The sequence below is a fragment of the Aotus nancymaae genome, unplaced genomic scaffold, assembly GCF_030222135.1.
Source record: "Aotus nancymaae isolate 86718 unplaced genomic scaffold, 86718_ANA_hifiasm-v0.15.2.pri h1tg000006l, whole genome shotgun sequence".
NCBI classification, from domain to species: Eukaryota; Metazoa; Chordata; class Mammalia; order Primates; family Aotidae; genus Aotus; species Aotus nancymaae.
In genome coordinates this window covers 70,510,674-70,533,367 of record NW_026988417.1, presented here as the reverse complement: position 1 = coordinate 70,533,367, position 22,694 = coordinate 70,510,674, and the positions used below count along the sequence as shown (strand labels likewise).

The window sequence follows — 22,694 nt, the reverse complement described above, 5'->3', positions numbered from 1 at the left end:
CCAAGCTGCTTGGCTGTTCATGTGGCTGACCCTTCTCTGCTTTGGGTCTCAGCTTAAAGGCCTCTTCTTCATAAAGGGCTCGCTGGCCTCCCTAAGTGTTCCTCTCTCATGGCTCTGTTTTCCCTTCCCTCATGTTTAGCCTCGCCTACAATTTTACTTATTTGCTTGCTTGTCACTGCCTTTGCTTATACCATAGTGTGGAAGCTCCATGAAGCCAGGGAGGGACCTTGTGTCTTTCCTCACGTGAAGCCCTGGCTCCTGGGCTAAGTGCCAATTATGTAATAAATTTTCAGATTTGGTGAGTTAATAAGTACATTTCAGGGTTGCTTCATCTAAATTTGAAATTAAGGTGGACTTTTCCCCCTTTAAATGTGTTTTCTATCGTTTTCCTTTTAACATTGTCTAGTATTGTTATCATCCTCCCTGGGATTAAACTAAAACATACGTCATATTTTACCATGTGAAGCACTCTGTAGTATGAAGGCTCTATTTATATAATGAGTTGGCATTCAGCCATTAAACATATTAGATGAATATTTCACATTTAAAATTTTAAATTTAATAGATTAATTTATGTTGTCTGTTTTATTTTCTGTTGCTATAACAGAATACCTGAAAATAGGATGTTTATTTAATATTTGCCATGAAAAAACAAAAAAGAAAAAAAAAAGAAAAAAAAATATTTGCCATGAAACAAACCTCTTGTTTATTTGATTAATCAAAAAATAAAATAAGCTGCATAGGAACAATTTTTTTTTTTTTTTGGCAACAAAGTTTTATTGCAAAGTAAGAAATTGATATAAAAATGGGATATAAAAAGGGAGGAGGAGGGGAAGGGGTGGGGTGAAAATGCAGATGTGCTTGCAGAATGTAAAAGAAATTGACTCTTCCAGCTGGACACGGTGGCTAACGCTTGTAATCCCACCACTCTGGGAGGCTGAGGCAGGCGGCTTGCTTGAGCCCAGGAGTTTGAGACCAGCCTAGCCAACACTGCGAGACTCCATCTCTACAAAACATGTAAAAATTAGCCGGCCGTGGTGCCATGAGCCTGTGGTCCCAGCCACTCAAAAGGCTGAGGCAGAAGGATCGCTTGAGCCGGGGAAGTGAAGGCTGTGGTGAGCCAAGATCACAGCACTGCACTCCAGCCTGGGCAACAGAACAAGACCCTGTCTCAAAGAGAAAAGACAAGAAATTGACCCTGAGCATAAAACAAGTCTTGGTGGATCCAGATCATCATATACAAGAAATGAAATCTCCAGGGTATGGGATGGGCTGAGATTTTCTTTTAGGTACTAAGGTTCACCAAGAGGTTGTCAGAGAGGATTTGGCCAGGCAAGCAGAGACTTGGCAATGCCCTCTACCTAACCAGCTGCCCAACTGTAGAAACTACCAACCCACTGACCAACAGGGACAGGGAACAAGCACCCTCAAGGGGGTCAAGTTCAAGACCCCATGTAATAAAAGGTGGTTTCAAGGCCAGACATACATTATTTCATTCACCCTCACAAGACACCATGAGGTAGGTACAAATGCCAGCATTTCGTAGATATAGAACTTGAAGTTAGAGGAAATTAAAGAGTGTGGGACAGCTTCCCTGGTTAGTATGATGAAGAAATAGACCCCCACCTACTGTGTGGTTGATCATAAACTAACCCTTACCTGCAAGAAAAATTCTTACATCTCCCAAATATCCCTCACAGCAAAAACCTTAAAATCAAAGCTGGTATGTCCTAATCCCCATCCTCCTCCCCACAACAAAACACAAGTGCAGGCCAATATCCTCAGTCGAGCTCCAGGACAAAGCAAACGGAAGTCCTGAGTGTTTCTGCTGCACACCTATGGCAAGCAAGGGTTCAGGGATCCAAAACCCAAAATGGCAGGGGAGGGAGAGATGGGGCGGGAGGCTGTCAGTGGGAAACAAGAAGCAGAGAATGTCAGTCTGAGTCAGATTCCTCTCTCTTGACCATTAGCTTTTTATGGCGGGAGGTAGACTGCCCCTTCTTAGACTTCAGGTGGTTGGAGTAGGCCCTGCTCCCCACTGGCTCCTTCCCATCCTGGGCATCCTTGAGTTCCAAGGCCTCATTCAGCTCTCGGAACATCTCAAAGCGCTCACACCCATGAATCTGAAGGGTGAAATATTCTCCATCCAGTGGGTTCTTCCTTGGCCGGAGAGAGGAGCTGGTGCTGTTGGACAGTGCTCGCTTAGTGCTCCCAGGGGGCAGATCAGGGCAAGGCTCCCCTTTCTTGCAGAAATTCTTTTCCTCTGTGCATCGGTCTCTCCCAGGACAGGCACAAATTCTCACCTCAAAGCTGTTACATCCCAGCAGAAGACTCACCACTGGAGTCTTCCAGATGATGGTGAGGATAGGCCTCTGGTTCATGCTGCCCATGCAGGAACTGTTACACATGTGGTTGTAGTGGATGGTGGCACAATCAGAGCCGACCTCAGGCAGCTCATAGGGCACTGCCACGCCGTGTCAAAAAGTTTTTCTGTCATCCAGATACTCCACATGTAAATTTCCTTCTACTGATAAGATGCTGAGGAAGGGCCAGACCATCGCTACCTGAGCAGCACTCATGGTGGAGGCAGTGCCTCACGACCTCCGTCATGAGCTGTGACTGATTGTAGATGGCCATAGCGCGGACGCGGGTGCCAGGTGCAGGGTGTGGAATCAACCCACAGCTGCACTGGGCAGGTCTTGGCCAGCTGGCAAAACATCTTGTCGAGGGCAGGGGAGTACATGCAAGTCACAGACTTGGCTGTCCCAGAATGCAAGAAGCCCAGACGGAAACCATAGTCACCATGGTAGGTTTTCTGCGAAGGGACAGAGGATGACAGGGGCCAGGAGGGGGCTGGTGCGGGAGCCACTGGTGTAGGAGCTGTGGGTGCCTGGGCCACGACGGGAGGAGCCTCTGACACCGTAGGAGCTTCATCTGGAACTGGGTCTTGACTGAACCATTGTGCAATGTCATCCGGGGACAGCATCAAATCATCCATGGGTTGGGATAGCGAGGAGGACAGAACGTTGTTTTCAGGAAGTAGTTTCCATAGGTCTGAAAATGTTTCCTGACTCAGAGGGGGCTTGATGCTGAGATCTGACTGTGGCTCCTCCATGGCAGTGACCCTGAAAGCAGTCTGGCTGCCAATCCTCAGGGAAGCATGTCAGTGTCCTGGAAAGCACGCTCCGAGCCCAGACGCCAAGTGTTCCTGGAGCCTAGCTGCTACCTGCTCCCTGGACGGTGGCTCTACACTTTTTGAATAGGAACAATTTTAAGTCCAAAGAGATACCAACTTTGTTTTAAGGCTGTGGTAGTTGATACAGCACCTGACTGCTACTCTCTGCAGTCTTCTCTGTGAAACACAGTGATATCTTCAGAAACCTGTTAGCTAACACAGGAGTTTTTTGTTTTACTTTTTCATTGGTTCTTACTTGTTCATTGTCTGTCATGTTTGTGGCCTGCAATAGTAGCATTTAAGATATAAAAATGAAAGCCAAAAGCAAAACAAAACAAAACAAAACAAAACACGCACACACACACACACACAACCAAACAAAAGCCTACTATTTCCTAAAAGTTTAGGGGAAAATTTTTATTTCCCCACCCATCCACTGAATTGATGGAATTCAGGCTATTATGGCCATGACCATTTAAAAGAACCCAGGCGGGCCTGCAGCATAGTTTCTATGACCATGAGTGTTATTTTGGTAGTGCATAATCCTTATATCATGTTTGCCTTGGACAAATAAAAATCAAGAGGCTTAACTTAGTCATTCTAACAAAAGGCAACACCCCATGTTAATTCCTTCAATTCTGTGTTTTCTTTAAAAAAAAAGACTCAATGGTGTATATGTTCTACAGCTAAAAATTAAAATGTTTTGCTGATGAGTCATGAGAGCTAATAGACAGTATTAAGCAAGATTCATTTAAAAAATGCTAACAACCCTTCTACCCATCCAGGTATACCTAACATGCTAGTTAAAAACAAAAACCCTTACCTATCCACTCTCACCTGCATTGAATTTAAGAGAAAAGAAAAAAAGAAAGAAATCTTACCACCCTAAAAGCAAGAAAATCCCCAAAATGACAAAAATCTCCCTTTGAAGAAAGCTACTCAGACTTCTGGAAACATAAAGAACTATTATAGAGCTTGTTATTTTGAAAAAGTAAACGCTTTGCTACACACATCAGCAATCAGTCAGTGTGCTCTGAGACAGAGAGACTGAGTAATTTATAACGAACAGAAATTTAGCTCACTGTTCTGGAGGCTGGGAAGTCCAAGAGCATGTGGCCAGCATCAGGGAAAAGGAAAGGCCTTTGTGCTGCATTATCCCATAATGGAAGGCAGAAACACATGGGGGAGAGTGTGCATGAGAGGCTGGGCTTGCTTTTATAGTAAGCTGCTCTCGAGATAACTGACCCACTCCTGTGATAACTACATTGATCCATTCACCACTTATTAGGCCTCCCCTCCCAGTACTGTTGCATTGGGGATTAAGCTTCCAACATGTGAATTTTGTCATACACGTTCAAACCATTGCATAATCTGATGCATGGTCTAATTCTGTAAAGTAAAAGTGTTTGTGTATGATTGTGGTATATAAGAATATGCACTAAAGTAATGTTCTGGGTTAAATTGTGTCCTCCCCCACCCAATTCATCTGTTCAAGTCCTAATCTCTAGTATCTTAGAATGTGACTGTGTTTGGAGAAAGGGTTTTTAAAGAGGCAATTAAGTTAAAATGAGGTCATCAGGATGGGCCCCAATTCAATATAAGAATTATATGTCCTTATAAGAAGAGAAAATTTGGACACAGACACACACAGAGAAATGGCCTTGTGAAGAGCAAGGGAGAAGACAATCATTTACAAGCCAAAGAGGGAAGCATCAGAAGAAACCAACCCTACTTACACCCTGATCTTGGACTTCTAGCCCCCAGGATGGAGAGAATTAATTTCTTATTCGAGCCACTCAGTATGTGTTACTGTGTTATGGAACCTCTAGCAAACTAATAGAAGTATATGATGGTAGAATTAGGTAAATCTACTCTTTGATTTTCTGCATTTCCTGACTTCTATAAAGTTAACTACAAATTTTGTCACTAAATTTATTTAATGCTGTAATTACCCTAAACTGAGAGATGGTCGGGATGAATCTAGTGAGAAAACAAGAAATAAAGAGCAAGCTGGCTAATTAGTTTCCCTGTTTCTCATTGAAGAATATGGAAGTAAAAATCAGATTCGGAGTTTAAGTTGATTGAGCCTTAAAGTTTTAAAGAGAAATGTTCTGAACAATTAGTCCTCTGAACAAACTATTCAACCAAGCCCTCTCTCTGTTACCTGGAAGTGGATCTTCCATGTGCTCCATGAGACAGTGCTCCAGTAACGATTCTGGGGGGCATCCAAACTCTTGATTTGAGACTCAGAACAAACAGAACATACACATTCCTTAGTATAACTTAGAAACAAATTCCAGATGAGGGCTGCCCCAGTTCAAAATAATGATGGACATTAGCTCTGGAAGTTACCCAGCCACTAGAGAGTTGGTGGAGTTGACATATTCAACCTCTCACCTCATTAACAGAGTCAGTTTGCTCAAACATCTTCTTCTTTCACTCCCTAGAATAAATGTAATGGTCCAAGAGTAGTCAGAGATGATTAGATAAAATCTGTTGGACCTGGGGACCTTCGTCAACTGGTCCAATCCTCTCATTTTACAAGGGTGACAACTAGGACCCTGAAATGCTAAGGGTAATGTATACGTACATGTGTGCCTGCAGAATATTTATAGCGGTCTACCTCGGTCTGAAGTTAGAGATAAAGAATCCTCAGAGACATACCAAGCCTAAAATTTCTCATGCTATGAACAACTTTGGATTCTCTTGATAGGCCTTGTTTAATATCTCAGAGGAAAATAAATTTAAGGGATGTTCCAAAATTAATTGCTTATCTTATAAAGTTGGGCTAAAAGTTAAAATCCTATCAGTAGAACATATGGAAGATATAAATTGATTAATTGTTGGAGAAAACCGTACTATAAATGAAAAGTAACTCAATCTCACCAGCAAATGGTCAATACTCACTCTTGATGAATTATTTTCCCTCTTCAACATGCATAGAAGGAGGTACTTGTTTTACACTCCGTTGGAAGTGATAAAGTAGGGAACTAATTTGTTTGATACCTAAAGGGTTAAATAAACTACAGTGTATTTCCATTATATGTACTCTAACTCTCAGACCTTACCCGTATGCCTATGCACTAAGAACATTTTAGGATATAACATTGGGTAGGATGGTCCTTGCCCTTAAGGAGAGCTCAGTCTGCTAGATAAATTGGACACATGAGACACTGTTAAACAAGCGGTCTCAAGGCTGTGATTAGAAAAGTTTATTCTTTTATTCCAAACTACCTATTCTAATTCGCTCTTCAAGTTCACATTCAAGGAACAAAAAAGTTCTTCCTGACCTTTGGAAGAAATCTAGGACATGCCTCATGACCTTTCTGGTAAATTTCAAATAATATCTTCTGGTCACTTCTAGAGACAACAAGGCTTGTTTCAGATTTCATTTAAAGATCAAGATTTCCCTTCTGACTAGCTTAAGCCGTCTCCAGAGACACAGGCAGCTTCTCCATTCCCCTGACCTGAAGCTCTGCCCTTCTTCTCCCATTCACCGGCTGCATCTGGTTCCTCTAAGGCTGCAGCCCCAGATGAAGGTGAGGGCTGGAGTGCTAAGAGGCAGGAAAGGGCTTGGCTGGCTTTCAGGTAATCTCATATTGGCTTCCTTGGGCCAGGGAAAGTGTTTGGCTGACAGTCTGTCACATGGGTTATTTGGAGGCTCCCAGTAGGAATGCAAAGCAACCTGCTCTGACATGAGTGATGTCAGAGCAGGTTTTCTTTCGTGTGGCTGCTTATATCCCCTACCTCCAACCCGGCAATCAAATGGTCCATCTCTCAGGTGGAATAATTACCGCTCCACAGAGTTCTTTGGGTAGAATTTGAAATGGCCGTAAACTGGTATGATCTCTCTCTCTCTGTCACTCTCTCTCTCAGACCAAAAGAAACCCAGGAGAACACTGAACTGTCAAGGCAGTGCAGCTGGCTCTCAGTGCAGCTGGTTGAGTTCTCTTCTCTCTGTTTTTGGCTAATGTCACAGCTTCTGGCCTTTAAATCCTTCCGGAGTGCTTTGTTGCTCTGTCCCCTGAACCACAGGAGGCATAGATCAAACTCTTAGCTCATCAAAGCTCTGATTGCTAGGCTTGAGGAACAATCAAGAATTCTCTACCTCTCTTTGATGTGGTAGGAAAGGCCCACAGCATACTAATAACACTCTCCAGAGAAATTTTTTTCCCTGGGTTCCAATTTATTGACTGAATACTTAACCGTCACTAAAATAGTCTGGATATGGCCAGAAGCTAAAGCTTGTTTCTTCTCTACAAGTTTTGTATAGGCATATAGCACCTCACTTTGGATTGCTGGATTGGTTGCTTTCTGGTCCTTAGCAAAAGCTAAGGTTGAGTCCCATCTTGTAAGACAAGCAAATATGTCATTAATGTGACAAGTGAATGCTAGGATAGGGACATGCAAAAGCTTCTGTAGCAAATACTACTAGTCTATACTAGGAAAGCTTCCCATAAAGTTGGCACCTGAGCTGAGCTCCAAGCTGTAAGAGTTAGACAAGAGGAAAAAGACATTTCACGTGAGTTTGTTTGCAATTGCAGGGTCCATTTGGATCACTTATGGTTGCTTGCTACTATAGATAGTGTTATTCTCATACTCTACATTTTTACCAAGCAAAACACCAGCATTTAATACTGTGAAGTATTCTTGCCAAGAACAGTTGAAGCTAGAGTCTGTAGAGCAAGCTTTTATTAATAGAAGATACAGGAATAGAAGAACAAGTAAATGATATCAATACAAGGAAGCAAACAGACAAATCCGGAATAGGGGACATTCTGCAGAACTGGCTTGTTTACTGTAAGACGGCAATGACCAGAGAAAAAGTTGGGAAAGGGGACAACTTCATGTAAGAGACACAGCAACCCAATGAAAATGTATGGACTTTGTAGATGATGCCAAAGAATCATTAATCATTTTATTAAGTATAACCTGGCATTCTGGTCAAGAACATATTCTTTAAGAGCCACATACTGAATTATGAAATGATGAAATGACACAATGCCTGGTGTTTACTTTGAAATACTTTAACAAAGAGGAGACAAAAGGGACAGTTAAGCCAATAGAGAAAATCTTTGATAATTGTTGAATCTGAGTAATGGGTAAATGAGATTCATTATTCAAATTTTGCTAATACTTAAACATTTTAATAACTTTTTTCAAAATTTCTTTTTTGCTCGTGTGCGATGCCCTTGTGGGTGGGATGTTTTCCTCCTTGTGATGCTCCAGGGACCCTGATCCTCTTATCTTGTGGTTCTGCTGTTCCTTAGGGCCTCTAAGTTCTCTGCATCTGGATGGGCAGTAGGAAGGAGAGAACCCTGACAGGCACACCTATTCTTAAGACTATAGTGCAGAAGTAATCTACTTATTTCTGCTGACATCTGTGAGCAAAGTTTATCCGATGGCTTCATCTAGATTCAGGGTAGCTGCCGGCTGTAGGGCAGCTTCCAGCAATTATTCTATGAAAGTGAAGCAAAGCTCTTTAGTGGATGGCTTGCTGCCTCTATCACATGCAGAGACAGGGATTCTGTTAACAGGTGGGATGAGCCTCAACAATCTGCTTCTTCCACAAGTCCTGCAGGGGACTCTGATACAGGGTATGATGATACCTTCTGTTTACCTGCCTGAGCCACACAGTCCTTCCCCGCCCTGCCCCATGCCTTGGCGCTGACCTGCTTGGTCTGCATAATGAACTCCCTTGACCAGTGGCTTCCGGTGCGGTTCAGCTAATGGAGAGCATCAACAGAGACAAGATGGGAGTAGGGTTGAGAAGGGAAGCCTGAGTTCCCAATGTCCCCAGCACCACACTACATTGGATTGCCCCGTGGTGGCTTTGCTCCTTTGAGGTTCATAGCTCATTGTGCTGGCCCTCTCCACAGCCCTTTGTGTCTCGAGGTTCTGATGACTGCTCCCTCCCCTCACTCCTTCAATACCAGTGCCTCATCAGAATACTGCTTTTTATAAAATTTCAAAAGTATTTATTATTATTTCTAGAGATGGGGTGTCTCACCAAGTTGACCAGGCTGGTCTCAAACTCCTGGGCTCAAGTGAGCCACTGCCATGGCCTCCTCGAGTTCTGAGATTATAGGTGTGAGCCATCATGGCTGGCCTATAATACTGCTTTATCCAGTGTGGCTTCTCTACAGCTGCCCACACCCTCACAGAGTGTCTTTATTACATTCTCCTCAAATTCCCATCTGTTTCTGCTGGAACCTTGGCTGATACACAGGGAGTCCTTGGACAACATTGGAAAGCACTGTCTAAGCAGAATATGACACAGCCACTGAGGGACTATGAATGACACATTTGAACTACAGGCATTTAACGCAGCTGGAGCAAATGGGAGGGGAGCTGAGAACAGAAGTGGCAGGACCCCCACTACGAAAGGCCTATTTGCCATGCTAGATCATCTGTTAGCTGCAGAAAGATTAATCAGGGGCTCTGCAGTAACAGGTGAGTTTCAACCTGGAGACAGTAAATAGTGAGAACAGAGAAGGAGAAAATTAAGATCCTATTGTTGGAACCCACTCAGTGTTACTAGTGCTGCACTTGTGGACTAATGAAGCCATAACATAGGGAAAAAAATGCCTTTGCAGAGAAAAACCAATGAGGTAAAGGAAGATCCTGATTTAGAAGAAAAGCACTACCAGGATTATCATGTCCCTTCTGCCACACACTTCTCTTCTGCATTTACCACCAGGAAGGCTATGTTCAAACTTTGGAGGTTCCCCCCACCAACACGTGAAGATTGACCATTCTAGGAACATTTGTTATAGAAAAGAAAACATAATTTGTTGTAGAGCCAGATTTGCTAAACTACATTTGTTACGTGAAGTGAAAAATATCCAAAACGGGAAAGAGTAAAAACTGTATGATAAATATTATTTGCTAAGCAATATTAATGATTTAATGTTGCTGAGGCCCAGTGCTATAGAGACCTCTTGTAAACTATTCTTAAAGAACCCTAATATTTATGCAGAATTGGAATGAATTCAAAACAAATTTTATGTCTTCCCTTTTCCCCATTCTCTGCCTAGGAACTGCCATTATTCCCTCAAGGTAAAAGAGCTTTACATTGTTATATATCTGCATAGATAACCATAACTATGGTTGCTTTAGAATCTCATTTTGCTCTTTCCTCTATCTGCTTAGGCTTTTTTTTTTTTTTTTTTTTTTTTTTTTTTTGAGACAATGTCTCAGTCACCCAGGCTGGAGTGGAGTGGCACAATCTCAGCTTACTGCAACATCTACCTCTCCCATGCTCATTCCATCCTCCCATTTCTGCCTCCCAAGTGGCTGGGAACACAGGTCTGTGCCTTCATGCCCAGCTAATTTTTGTATTTTTTGTAGAGACAAAGTTTTACCATGTTGCCCAGGTTAGTCTTGCACTCCTGGGCTCAAGTGATCTGCCTGCCTCAGCCTCCCAAAGTGTTGGAATTATAGGTGTTAGCCACCAAACCTGGCCCATCTTATGATTTTTCAATAGGATTCTGGGAACTGATATATGAACTTTAGGTAACATTTATCATCAATTTTGGCTGTCATCACAGGGCATTAGAAAATATTCAGACTTCCTTCATTAATAGCAAGTGCCTGTTTCTCTTTGTATTGTGGGTACCATGAGTTCAATAAAATTTTCTATGTTTCTCAGAATTCAAACAATAAAAGATGTCCCCTGACAGCCTTCTAAGTTATTGTGGTACTCTTCTGGGGGAGGGATCATTGGTATCAGCATCACCTTTTATTGAATAATGGTTGGTATATTTTAAAATATGCTAACTTACTCATTTGAAGGTATCTTCCACTAGCTTAATTTGGCTGTAGTTTTGTAGTCAAACAGAAGTATGCTTTTAAAATTCAGGCCATGTTCCAAGTTGGACTTTTAATTCAGATTAGAATAAAAATTCAAGCCCCTTTCAGGTTTGCTCACTGCTCCTGGACACATCAGTCAGTACCTGGCGTACCCACAGCCCATGCTGAAGGGGCAGCACTAGGTGATCATTTTTGTCATCATGTGGCCAGGTGGCTGGAAACCTGATAAAAGGGCCACCAATCCAATGCCTGGACATCTTTTCATGCCATGCTTTGTCATAAGCCAGGTCCTCTCTCGGGCATCTGAACCAGGAATTGCCAAGAGGAAGGGGAAATAGAGTTAGCAGCCGCTGAGAGACCATGAGGTGGAGTTTCCTGTTCCCCACATTACAAACCATCACCTGAGGCACTTACATCAGTTAGGAGATTCAAAGCAAAAGATGTTTGACATCTGTCATTCTGTGAACTACTCCAGCCATCTACATTCCTCACAAAAATCACAAGGCAATATTAGCTTGAGTCAGCAGCATCACATTGTCTGACCAATTGCTACCAAACAATGCCCTGTAATTCACACAACCTTGTGTCATATTTTCATCCAAACTTTGGTGTGCGCTCAGGTGTTAAAGGCAATTTCTATGTTTGGATGATCATACCAGCTGGACTTGCTTAGAACCAAGGAATGACCTCAATGCATTCTCTCCTGTCTCCCAAAGAATGGTGGTCACACATACTCTGATCATTCATTTTGGGAAGGACTCACTGAACCAAGGAGCTAATGATGCCCAACTCTGCCACAAGATCAAGTTACTTTGCACGTACCTTACCCAGGTTGAGGTTTCCACGGCAGTATAATTCCGGCTCTCTGTTGGCCACAGCACATTCTTCTAAGGCCAGGTAGCCTGGCAAATAGCAAATACTCTTGGAAACAATTTGTCTAAATCCAAATCTAGAGGAAACAGCCTATCTCAATATCAGGAGGGGATAACCCTTTTTAACTAAAATTTACCACGTCACAGGATTGCTGATATTTCAGTAACCAGTGATGTTTCTTACCAAATCTAAGTTTACACTATGATGTTGAAGTTATAATAGTGATCAGATATACAGATTGACTAAGGAACATAAAACAAAAAGTAAAGGAACCATTTGATTGGTTGAATAACAGCTGCAAGATGACAGCTTTGGCCGTGGAGGTGGGAATGCAGAACAGACCTTGACTCCCCTTCCCACCCAAGCATCCTGGACTGACCCCTTCCCCTCTGGCCTTCTCCTTATTCCCTAGCCCGAGAAGGCTCTCTTTTAGTCAGTAAATCTTCCTGGTGGATTAACTACAAGAACCACATCTGCAAAACTCAACAAAGCAGTCTCATTTACTAGCAAATAGTCAAGTGGCATTCATGGCAGAATTTATATATAAAAACAATGTACCGCCAGGTAATCTAGCAAACCTAGTGGCTCAAAACATTTATTGATGGTACCTTAGAGTCAAGCTTGATAGGCTATCAATCAATGAAACACTTTCACAGCTGTGAGAGGAAGACATTTTCAACATATTTCCATAAGTGGGCTTTGGGGAAATGAAAATGTAAAGGACCTTTATGTTATCAGTCTTGGAAACTGTGTGCAAATAATTCACACACTTGCTTTGTTTGTCTCCTCAATCTTATGACAGATAGACACCCAAATAATTTCCTATTTATATAGTGTAAGTGCAAATCAACACCCATTCATATACCTGTAAGGTCATGTGAGTCCGTAGCTTTTATAAGGTTATTTTGTTGTTGTTTGACCATAGCCTTTCTTTTTCAAACCTGTGGCTTTAATATCAATCTAATTCTAGGTTAGAAATATTTTCTAACAAATGTTACCCTACCGTTTCTTCTAATTATGTAAATAATTCATTGTTATCACTATAGTGAAAAAGGAGCCGTCCCATAGAGATGGAAAATGAGCTGTAATTCAATGCATTTTGGGAACAATCATTGCTTTAAACACAAACACACACACACACACACACAACAATCTAAGCTCTGCTATTACGGTTTTCATAGGAAAAAACACAGAATTGAAAATGTTATAATGTGCAATTTCTTGTGCTGATTATGAGAACAGTTGAGAGAATACTGAAAAGCTATTTCCTAATAAGGCAAGCGGATAATCTTGGCTAATATTAGTACTCGTATTCATTAGTTTTACAGGCTAATAAACATTGAATTTTCTTAAAAAGTTATTTTTACTGACTAGGCATGGTGGCTTACGCCTGTAATCCCAGCACCTTGGGAGGCTGAGGTGGGCAGATCGCTTGAGCCCAAGAGTTCAAGACCAAGCTGGGCAACATAGTGAGACCCCAACTCTATAAAAAATACAAAAATTAGCTGGCATGGTGGTGCGCACCTGTAGTCCCAGCTATTAGGGGGGCTGAGATGGGAGGATCAGTTGAACCCAGGAAGCAAAAGTTGTACTGAGCCGAGATTTGTGTCACTGCACTTTAGCCTGGGTGACACAGAGAGACTGTCTCAAAAGAAAAACTTGTATTTCCTGATTGACTATAAAATAATTATGTATTTTGCAAACTTCTTTTTAACTAAAATATTTTCCCTTTCTGCTCAGAAATGCTTCTTCACTTGGCACTAAGGAAAAATAATGTAAAACTTGTTAGATATGCAACAGCAACCGACTAAGTTGAGCAGCGTTATGTATACACACAAAATACAGAGCCCACCATAATCATATCGAATCACATCATTTGTTACAAATGAGATCGATGTTAAGTTACAAAGTACAGAGAAGCCGAATGGTAACTACGATGTAAAGAGTGTGGACATCCAAACAACTCACTAGGCTGGAATCAATTCCCAAGTTTGACATTCCAGGAAAAGACACTGGAAGAAATAAAAGTAGGAATAGTTTAACCATGCAATTATTTGCACTTTGCCATTTAAAATTTGTTGTTTAATAGGTATTTTAGTGATACAAGCTGAACAACAAACAAATTTTGGGACAGTATGCATTATCTTCTTGTACAGCAAATAAAATGCATCTAATCTGTGCCAGACCAAGGGATAGACACTGAGGACAGAGTTTATAAGACAGTTTCTGGCCGTGGGGATCTAATAGATGAAGTTGACTTCTGAGTGGATCCCAGAAGAAGGGCCTCTCCAAGTGAAGACCATGTAACAGGGGAGAGTTTATTTGGAAAGTCTTATTTACTGTAAAGGATAATGCTTGATCAGAGTACAATTAAGTGAAATATCCCAAAATAGGATCTGGAAGAAGAGCAGTGTTTTAGGCAAAGTAAGTGCACATTTGGGAAAATATCCAGTAGTTCAGCATGGCTGAGGTGTTACAAGCAGTGATGCTGAAGAGGCCACAAAGGTTAGATCCAGAAAAACCTTGTAGGTCCTGTTATAGAGTTTCGATGGATAGGTGAGAAAAGCTGAGGTTTGTATACAAGTCAGGCTAGCTATTATTCACCTTCTCTCTTTTATCTACTAATGTGTCTAAAACAAGGGAGGCCATGATCCCATTTAAAGTTCTTATTAAAGTTATTTACAAAGCAAGAGTAAATGTGGAAGACTTTAATTATTTCTATTAATAAATTACTTATAACATCACATAATTACTTATGGCATAGGCTATGGGTGTGTATTTAGGATGTGGTTGGTGGAAAGGCATTAAAGGCATTTCATGGAGCTATGAAGTGATAAGATTTGAGTGGTTCTGTATTCCCCACTCATCCCAGTCTTATAATTTGGGTTTTTTGGGTCGATTCTGAGCAAGGCAGTGAAGGTGGAACTGATCATGGGTCTCATCTCCCATCACCCAACAAGGGTGACTCTGAGAAATCTCACCCTGCTCCTCATTCCACCCAGACTGATTTTCTCTGCTCTCAATTTTCTCCTTCCTTCTCTCACTCAGGTTTTTCATTTCCTTGCACCTTGAAAAGAGAATGAAAGATTCCAATCCCAACAAACCCACTGGGCAATAACAGCAGTCCCTGTCCTGCAGAATACCTCCACTTTGAAAAAGGCGATCCCTTAACTCAAAAAGAAGACATCCCTGAAATTGGTTACCAGTCACCAATGCTGCCTACTCAGGAAATATTATTTTGTAGGAGTGGAATTAGGGTAGCTGGGCGGTCTTTCCTTGAGAAACCACAAATCACCAGAGTTAATCATCACCAGCCTGAGCCTCCAGCCTTGGAGCTGTCAAGTGCTCATGTATTCATGTGATTTCTCTTCCTTCTGCAGCTTCTGGACCCACTGACCATCCTATTCGCATGAGTAGTAGGCTTTTAGCCAGCAAAGTGCTAAAGAGTGCTGTTTAGGCATTCATACATGCCAAATGATGTGCTTTTACACATGATGAACAATTGACTTGGTGAAGTATCTTCCTGAAGCATCCAAAAGACGCCAGAATTGGATCAAGCAACAGGCAGACAGGAAATGTGGAGGCAATGGCCATGTAGAATAAGATAAATGATATACACCACCAAAGGTTCTGACAAAAATATCCTCATGGGAATGGGCATTTAACCATCTACTTCTCTTATTTGCTATTCAGGAATGTGGAGTGGTAAGTGGTGGGGTTAGACTATATTTAGAATCCAGATCTTTAAAGATGATCTACACTAAAGCAAAATGAAATAGTGGATAATTGGCATTCTTGAAGGAGTTCTAACTTTGCACATCACCGTATCTTGAAGGATTAGCTATTTTTTTAAGCTTGGTATCTGTCTGAGGTGAGGGAAATGCACAGCCACCTAGAATCTCAGATCTGTTAAAAGCTTACTGTTTCATGTAAGGGCCGTGTTCTGGACTATAGATGGGAAAAGCCTTGAAATTCTGATGTATTGTGACATTTGGGGATTTTTGAACTCTGTTTCTAAGTTACACAACACAGCACTATTAAGAATCATCCATCAAACTGAAGATGCCCCAGGGACCACCAACTAATCAGATAAGTGTCTCTTGACCACTAATTGTAGTTGCTAGAATTTGTTCTGTTTAACTTTTCAAAAACTGAACAATAGTCCAAATAGTACCAGTTATCACAGGACCCCCAAAAAACAAGAAAAGAAACTAAAGGGAAATGATAATGAGTTTTTCTCTTATTTGGCAACAAGAGAGAATTTCCAAGAATTTATAAGCAAAGTCTCCTCTTAATGAATTAAGGAAAGCAGGGTGGCTTTTAAAGGCAGATGGAAAGATGATGCTACTGGTTCATCCTAGGCTGATGGTCCCTGTGGTTTTCTAATAGCTGGAAAATGCCTAGAAACAAAATGTACAAAATGTGGCCACTGGATTCTTTGAATACCAAATGTAGGCATGACATATTTTTTGAATCAAGTGATGTTTACCAGACTCAGTTTGTGCATCTTTCCACTTTTGCTCAGTGGCCACTGCCATTGTGGCCTCACTTCCAAATACTACACCACTTGTCCCAGCCTCTTTTGTGGCACAGATTCTAGGATGCCATCATAGCAGCAGCTGTAGCAGCTCCATTGCCAAGGTTTAACCCAACCAAACCCATGAGGCTCTGGCTTACCTGGCAGTTGCCTGGAGTGGCCAGGCAACATAATACCTATGGGTGAGTTATTCTTCCACAGGAAAGCCTTGACCAATGGGAGACAGAAGACAAAAGGAAGCTAATTCCATGGCCTTCTTCCTAATAACCCACTAGAGGTTTCCAAGACCCAATGGCAACTTACATATGGCCTTTTAAGAGATGTTGCCTATGTCAAAGCAACCCGTTATGTATGTGTGTGTTTTTGTAAATAAAGCTGTGATCTTGGTTATATGGTTATATATCAACTCATACAATCATTCCTTGGCATCCTACAGGGTATTGGTTCTTGGATCTCTCTTGATTACCAAGGATGCTCAAATCCTTTCTATATGGTGTAATATTTGCATATTACCTATGTATAGTCTCCTGTATACTTAAAATCATCTCTAGATTACTTATATTTAATACAATGTAAATGCTATGTAAATAGGTGTTATGGTACATATATTTATTTGTATTATTTTAATTATTGTTTTTTATTTTTTACTGTTTTTGTTTTCAAATATTTTCAATTGCAATTGGTTGAATCCATAGATGCAGAAGATATGGATATGAGGGGCTGACTATATTTGCTTTATTTCCCTGCTTCCTTTGTTTCTCTTTTCTTGCTGCCCTGAAATTGCAACCTCTAACAATGTGTTTGCATGTAAGCTTTGCCTCAGATTCTATTTTTAGGAATATGACATTTATACTTTCTGTGTTCACTTTAAGTTTTAATTAAATACAACATGTTTTTACCTTTAGTTATCAGTTTTTTAATCACTAGATTTCCTCAAGAAGAGAATAAAGAGCTAGTCCATAGTATTAGTGAAAGGAAAGTAAGTCCAGGGGTATTTTGTATAATGTATTTGGTGTAATACTGATGTAATGTCAATCCATTATACCACCATATGCAGCACTTGTCAAATTCTGAAACTGAGGCAGTAACCTGAGGGAAAACAAGCTTGGTGTTCTTTTTCAGCAGGCAATAGGGGCCTTCTCTTTCAGATACGATAGGTATTGGTTTTCTCCTCTCACAGACCAAGAGCAGAAGCTCCCAAATAGGGATAACCTGTAGAAGGCTGATAAATTTTGATGGAAGAAAGTAAAACCTTGTTTGCCCTTCTTCCTTAAGTGCATGTGCTTTATGAAGAAGTATAGTTTTAATTTCAATGATTTCAGCACAGTAAATATCAATAGATGCAAACCACATAAACAAGTTATTTGGAATTTTCAATAATTTTATAGGTGTAAAGGAATCCCGAGACCAATAAGTTAGTAGATCTCTTTAGGCCTAACATAATATCTGAAACAAATAAAAAAGACCTATAGCTGACACTTCTGGTGCCCATGTCATAGCTCTTTAGCCTACCTTACTTAGCTAAGTACCATTTTATGGCACTTTACAATTGGCAAATAGCTGGTAAAAAGATCTGCTGAGTTACCATGTATTCCTCTGCTGGTATATCTTCTTGCTAATAAATCAGAAAAATTATTACTTTGAAAGCTTAGCTTTTCAAAATTTATATTTCCAATCTCCTCTAAGACTTCATTGTTCTTGGTGCTATTTTTTCTTCCCAAATTGCTGCCGAGATAAATGTGCCACAGTTGTGTTCCATGACACACTGAGCTTAAAGATTATATATCCTATATTCACAGTGGAAAATTTGGTGTTTAGTAAGGAATGTAGAGAACTACTACTCAGGTTGGAATTTGAGATTCCAGTTCTATTTGTGGGTATAATTTTACAAGCTTAGATATCTTCTCCATAATTTTTTTCTCCCTAAGATTTAGGCAAAAAGAATGGTTCTTCAGTGTTTGACATGAATAATACCTAATTCTTATTTTCTTCTTTACTTACCTAATACATCAGTGTAAGTGAAGTCAAATAGCACTAAAACTATACAGCAATGAGATGTACCAAATGCTGAAATTGTTGGCGTATAAATCTGGCTAAGATATAGGACTCCAAGAATATATGGTGTTAATATGATTTAGCTTTATATTTTTGTCACAAAATTGTCACAAAAAATGTCTAATTCAAAGTTTTATGCTGAAAATACTTATGTTTCTAACACATAAGTTCATAAGATAAGCTTACAGCCTGGCCTGATTACCAACTGGAAAATTGCATCACAACTAAAAAGACAGACTTTTGTTCAGTGCAGATTGGTCACTGGAGATCTCTCTCTCTAACTCCTCACTAGAGTAAAAACCTCCAGACAGGGACTCATCACACTTTTCTCTTTATTTCCCAGTAAGCTTCTTGGCATATTAGTAGTGTTTATGTCAAATTGCTTTCAGCTAAAAGTATCAGAGTATTGATCTAAAAGTGACAATCAATTGGGATGTACTTTTCTCAAGTCAAACATTGCTTAATAGATACAAAAGAACAGAATAGGCTGGGCATAGTATTTATGTCTATAATCCTAGAACTTTGGGAGGCCAAGATAGGAGGGTCACTTTAGGCCATGAGCTTGAGATCAGCCTGGGAAACATAATAAAATCCCATCTCCACAAAAAGTAAATTTAAAATATTTACCAAGCATGGTGGCTCATGCTAATTGTCTTAGCTACTCAGGAGGCTGAAGCAGAAAGATCACTTGAGCCCATGAGTTTGAGGCTGCAGTAGGCTAGGATTGTGCCACTGCACTCCAACCTGTGTAATGGAGTGAGACCCTGACTCTAAAAAAAAAAAAAAAAAAAACCTATAGCTAGATAGGAGAAATAAGTCCTGGTGTCCATAGCATTATAGGGTCATTATAATTAGCAGTAATCTATTGGGTATTTTCAAATGCTAGAAAAGCAGATTTTGAATGTTCTCAACACAAAGAAATAACTGTTTGAGGTGAATGGACATCCTAATTACCTTGATTTGATTATTACACATTGTATACATCAAAATATCACACTGTACTCCATGAACATGTACAATTATTATGTGTCGATGAAAATAACAATAAAACTGAAAAAAAAAAGAAACAAGAAATCTAGAGGTAACTGGCATCAGTGTTGGTCTAGAAGCTCAACAACGTCTACCCCTTTGCCATCTTCAGGTGTCAGGCATTAGGCTATCACACAGGGCTATAAGAGGACGGCAGTTGCTCTAGTTTCATAGCCTCACATGACAAAGTCCAAAACCAGAAAAGAACTGGGTCTCTCTTACTAGTTAAGGAAACATTTCTCAAATTTTTCTTTAGGTCTCTGTAGCCATACTGGGCCATTTAGCCACCACTAGCTAGCTGCCAGGGAAACTGGGTAACTGAGTGTCTGGTATGGCCGGCTTCTACTGAGAAAAGAAACAATGGGAGAGGTGGGTGACCACTGGGCAGGTAACCCACAGTGTAGGCCACAGAGGGGCATTCCTATTTAAAAAGGTAATGGGAATAGGAGGTCAAAAACCAAACTAGAATAGAGGGTGGAAGAGCAACATAGATGGTGACCATCCTTAGGATGATAGGAGTTAAGTCAGACTATGGCCATATCCAGGTTCCCAAATGCTCAATAAATCTATGTGCATTTGGAATTTGGGTGAGATTCCATAAGATAATAGCAATGATGACGGGTATAACGAGTACCTAAGGAAGGTTATAAGAATGACTGAAGATCCATGACTCCTCAGTGGACAGCGAAGAACCAGAATTGATACTGAGTTACACTCAAGTTTTGAAGTCTTCTGGGAGAATGGACAGATCCTTCCAATGAGTGATCAAGAAATTAGCGTCTCCAGCTTTCAATTAGATTAAGACAGTTTAGGGGTAGTCTATTTTGCTGTGAAGTATATAGGAAAGTTTATAGGAAAAAATCAGAGTTGCAGTTGGCTGTGGGAGCAGTTGAGAACAATATATAAAAAATGATGCGGCTTGGATGGTGGGCAAGAAGCAGGCAGGGAGGAAGCTGGGATGAACAAATGGGCAAAAATCAATTTCCTGCAAGGTTTCTACTCCAGATGCTGGCAGGATGACAGGAATTCAAGAGAATGGGAAATCAGAGATAAAGAGGAAGATTATGGTCAGACTTAATCGGCTCTATAAATTATGGCTCTCTAATGACAAGTAAACCCCAACTTTAATTTTTTTTAAAAAAAGGAGGGATGTTGAACAGACTCTAAGATTAAGGCAGCTGGGCCTCAGAAAGTGACAAGAATTGCAGCCTGGTAAACTGCCAGAGCTCTCCCATTTCTGTTTTTACTTATTCAGATTATTTTTCTCTGTTCTCCTAGGCTATTGAGGGAATACAGCCACCACACACTTAAGTTTGCATGAGATATTTTGAACCATCCACCAACATGCTGACTTCATTCCAAGTCCTTGGAGAGGCTCTGATTGATCCTCTTCAGTTTAGGTGGGGTCGACCCAGTCTCAACTAATGCCAGGAAGACACACAATTGTGTTATATAAGTATGGCTTCCAGGGGTTCATCCCTAAAATGCAAAGAAAAGACAGTTCCAAGAAAAAAGGGTATTATTATAAGCTGTGCGGATATCTCAGGTATATATATATATACACACACATATTACAGCAGCAGTCCCCAACCTTTTTGGCACCAGGGACCGGTTTCATGGAAGACCATTTTTCTGTGGATGGAGGTGGGGGAATGGTTTCGGGATGAAACTGTTTCACCTCAGATCATCAGGCATTAGATTCTCATAAGGAGCACAAAACCTAGAGCCTCCCATGTGCAGTTCACAATAGGATTTGAGCTCTGGTGAGAATCTAATGCCTCCAGTGATCTAACAGGAGGTGGAGCCCAGGAGCCCAGGCAGTAATGCTGTTTTGCTTTGCCACTCACCTACTCCTATGCAGCCAGTTCCTAACAGGCCATGGACTGGTACTGGTCTGCTGCCCGGGAGTTGGGGCCCCCTGTATTACTGCACTGGATGCAGAAGGATTTGGTGTAGGATGACTTGGTACCACTCCAGTCTCCAGGAGTCTCTAGGTGATGGCCAAGGTCAGCAGTAGGACTTGAGTTTATCCTAGCCTCATATTGTATCTCACATTTCCTCCTATCCTGCTAGTGGATTCCCTGGAAGGAGAAGCAGATCATAGAAAGCCAAGGCCAACTCCCAGGAGTTTATCACATATGTCATATAGAAGAAGGCATTTGCATGAGAGAGATGGGGAGAGGTTGGAAGGAAGGGAAGACACACACAAACATCAAGAGCAGAGAGGATACTGGCTCATTCTCCAACAAGGATCTCCAGTTGGGCAGTCCTGCTTCTTCAGGAAAAGAATGTGTAGATTTCACTTCAAGGATCACAAAATATGCTACAGAAAGAAAATGGTGTTTGGGAAATGGCCAATAGCTGACTTTATAATTTCAAGGTATCTTTTTGTAAATACCATAGAAGAAAACATCTTTTAACTTTAAATTTTAAAAAATTAAATACCTTAGAACAGCTGGTTATCCAGATCTGTTAGGATAGCATCAAACAGTGAAAGAATCCTGGATTTGAAGTGAAAAGCCAGAATTGGAATTCTGACTGCACACTCCAGCTGAGTTACCTTGAACAAGCGCTTACTCCTTTTTTAATGAATAAGGAAACTAATTGCAGAGAGATCAAGATTTTTTTTTTTTTGACTTGCCTTTTTAAGGCTGTGAGGATCCATTGAATTGGCAAAAGATAGCAGATGGGAAACAGCTGAACTCAATATGTGTATTAGTAATTATCCAGAAATTGGAGGACAAATATACATATAATGGACCAAAGGGGAAGACTCTCACTTTAGTTAATAGTCACTCTTTTAGCAAGTGAATGCCTTGGGACTGGGGGAATAGAGCTGGACGGTGAATACCGAACATGCAATCTTGTTCAGGTCAAGTGTCAGCTTGGAAACTTTGTCTTATAAGAAAACTCCTCTTGAATTGGCTGGGGTTAGTGGCTCATGCCTGTAATCCCAGCCACTTTGGAAGGCCAAGGCAGATGGATCACAAGATCAGGAGTTTGAGACCAGCCTGGCCAATATTGTGAAACCCCATCTCTACTAAAAATACAAAAATTAGTTTGGCATAGCAGTGCATGCCTGTAGTCCTAGCTACTTGGGAGGCTGAGGAAGAAGAATTGCTTGAACCCGGGAGGAAGAGGTTGCAGGTTGCAGTGAGCTGAGATCGCAGCACTGCACTCCAGCCTGGGCAACAGAGTGAGACACCATCAAAA

General features: G+C 40.9%; 1 pseudogene; it reads right to left on the bottom strand.

Moving 5' to 3' along the window:
• Positions 1-1,298: 1,298 nt before the first annotated feature.
• On the bottom strand, positions 1,299-3,184 carry LOC105713293 (cellular tumor antigen p53-like; annotated as a pseudogene).
• Between the last annotated feature and the right edge of the window lie 19,510 nt (positions 3,185-22,694).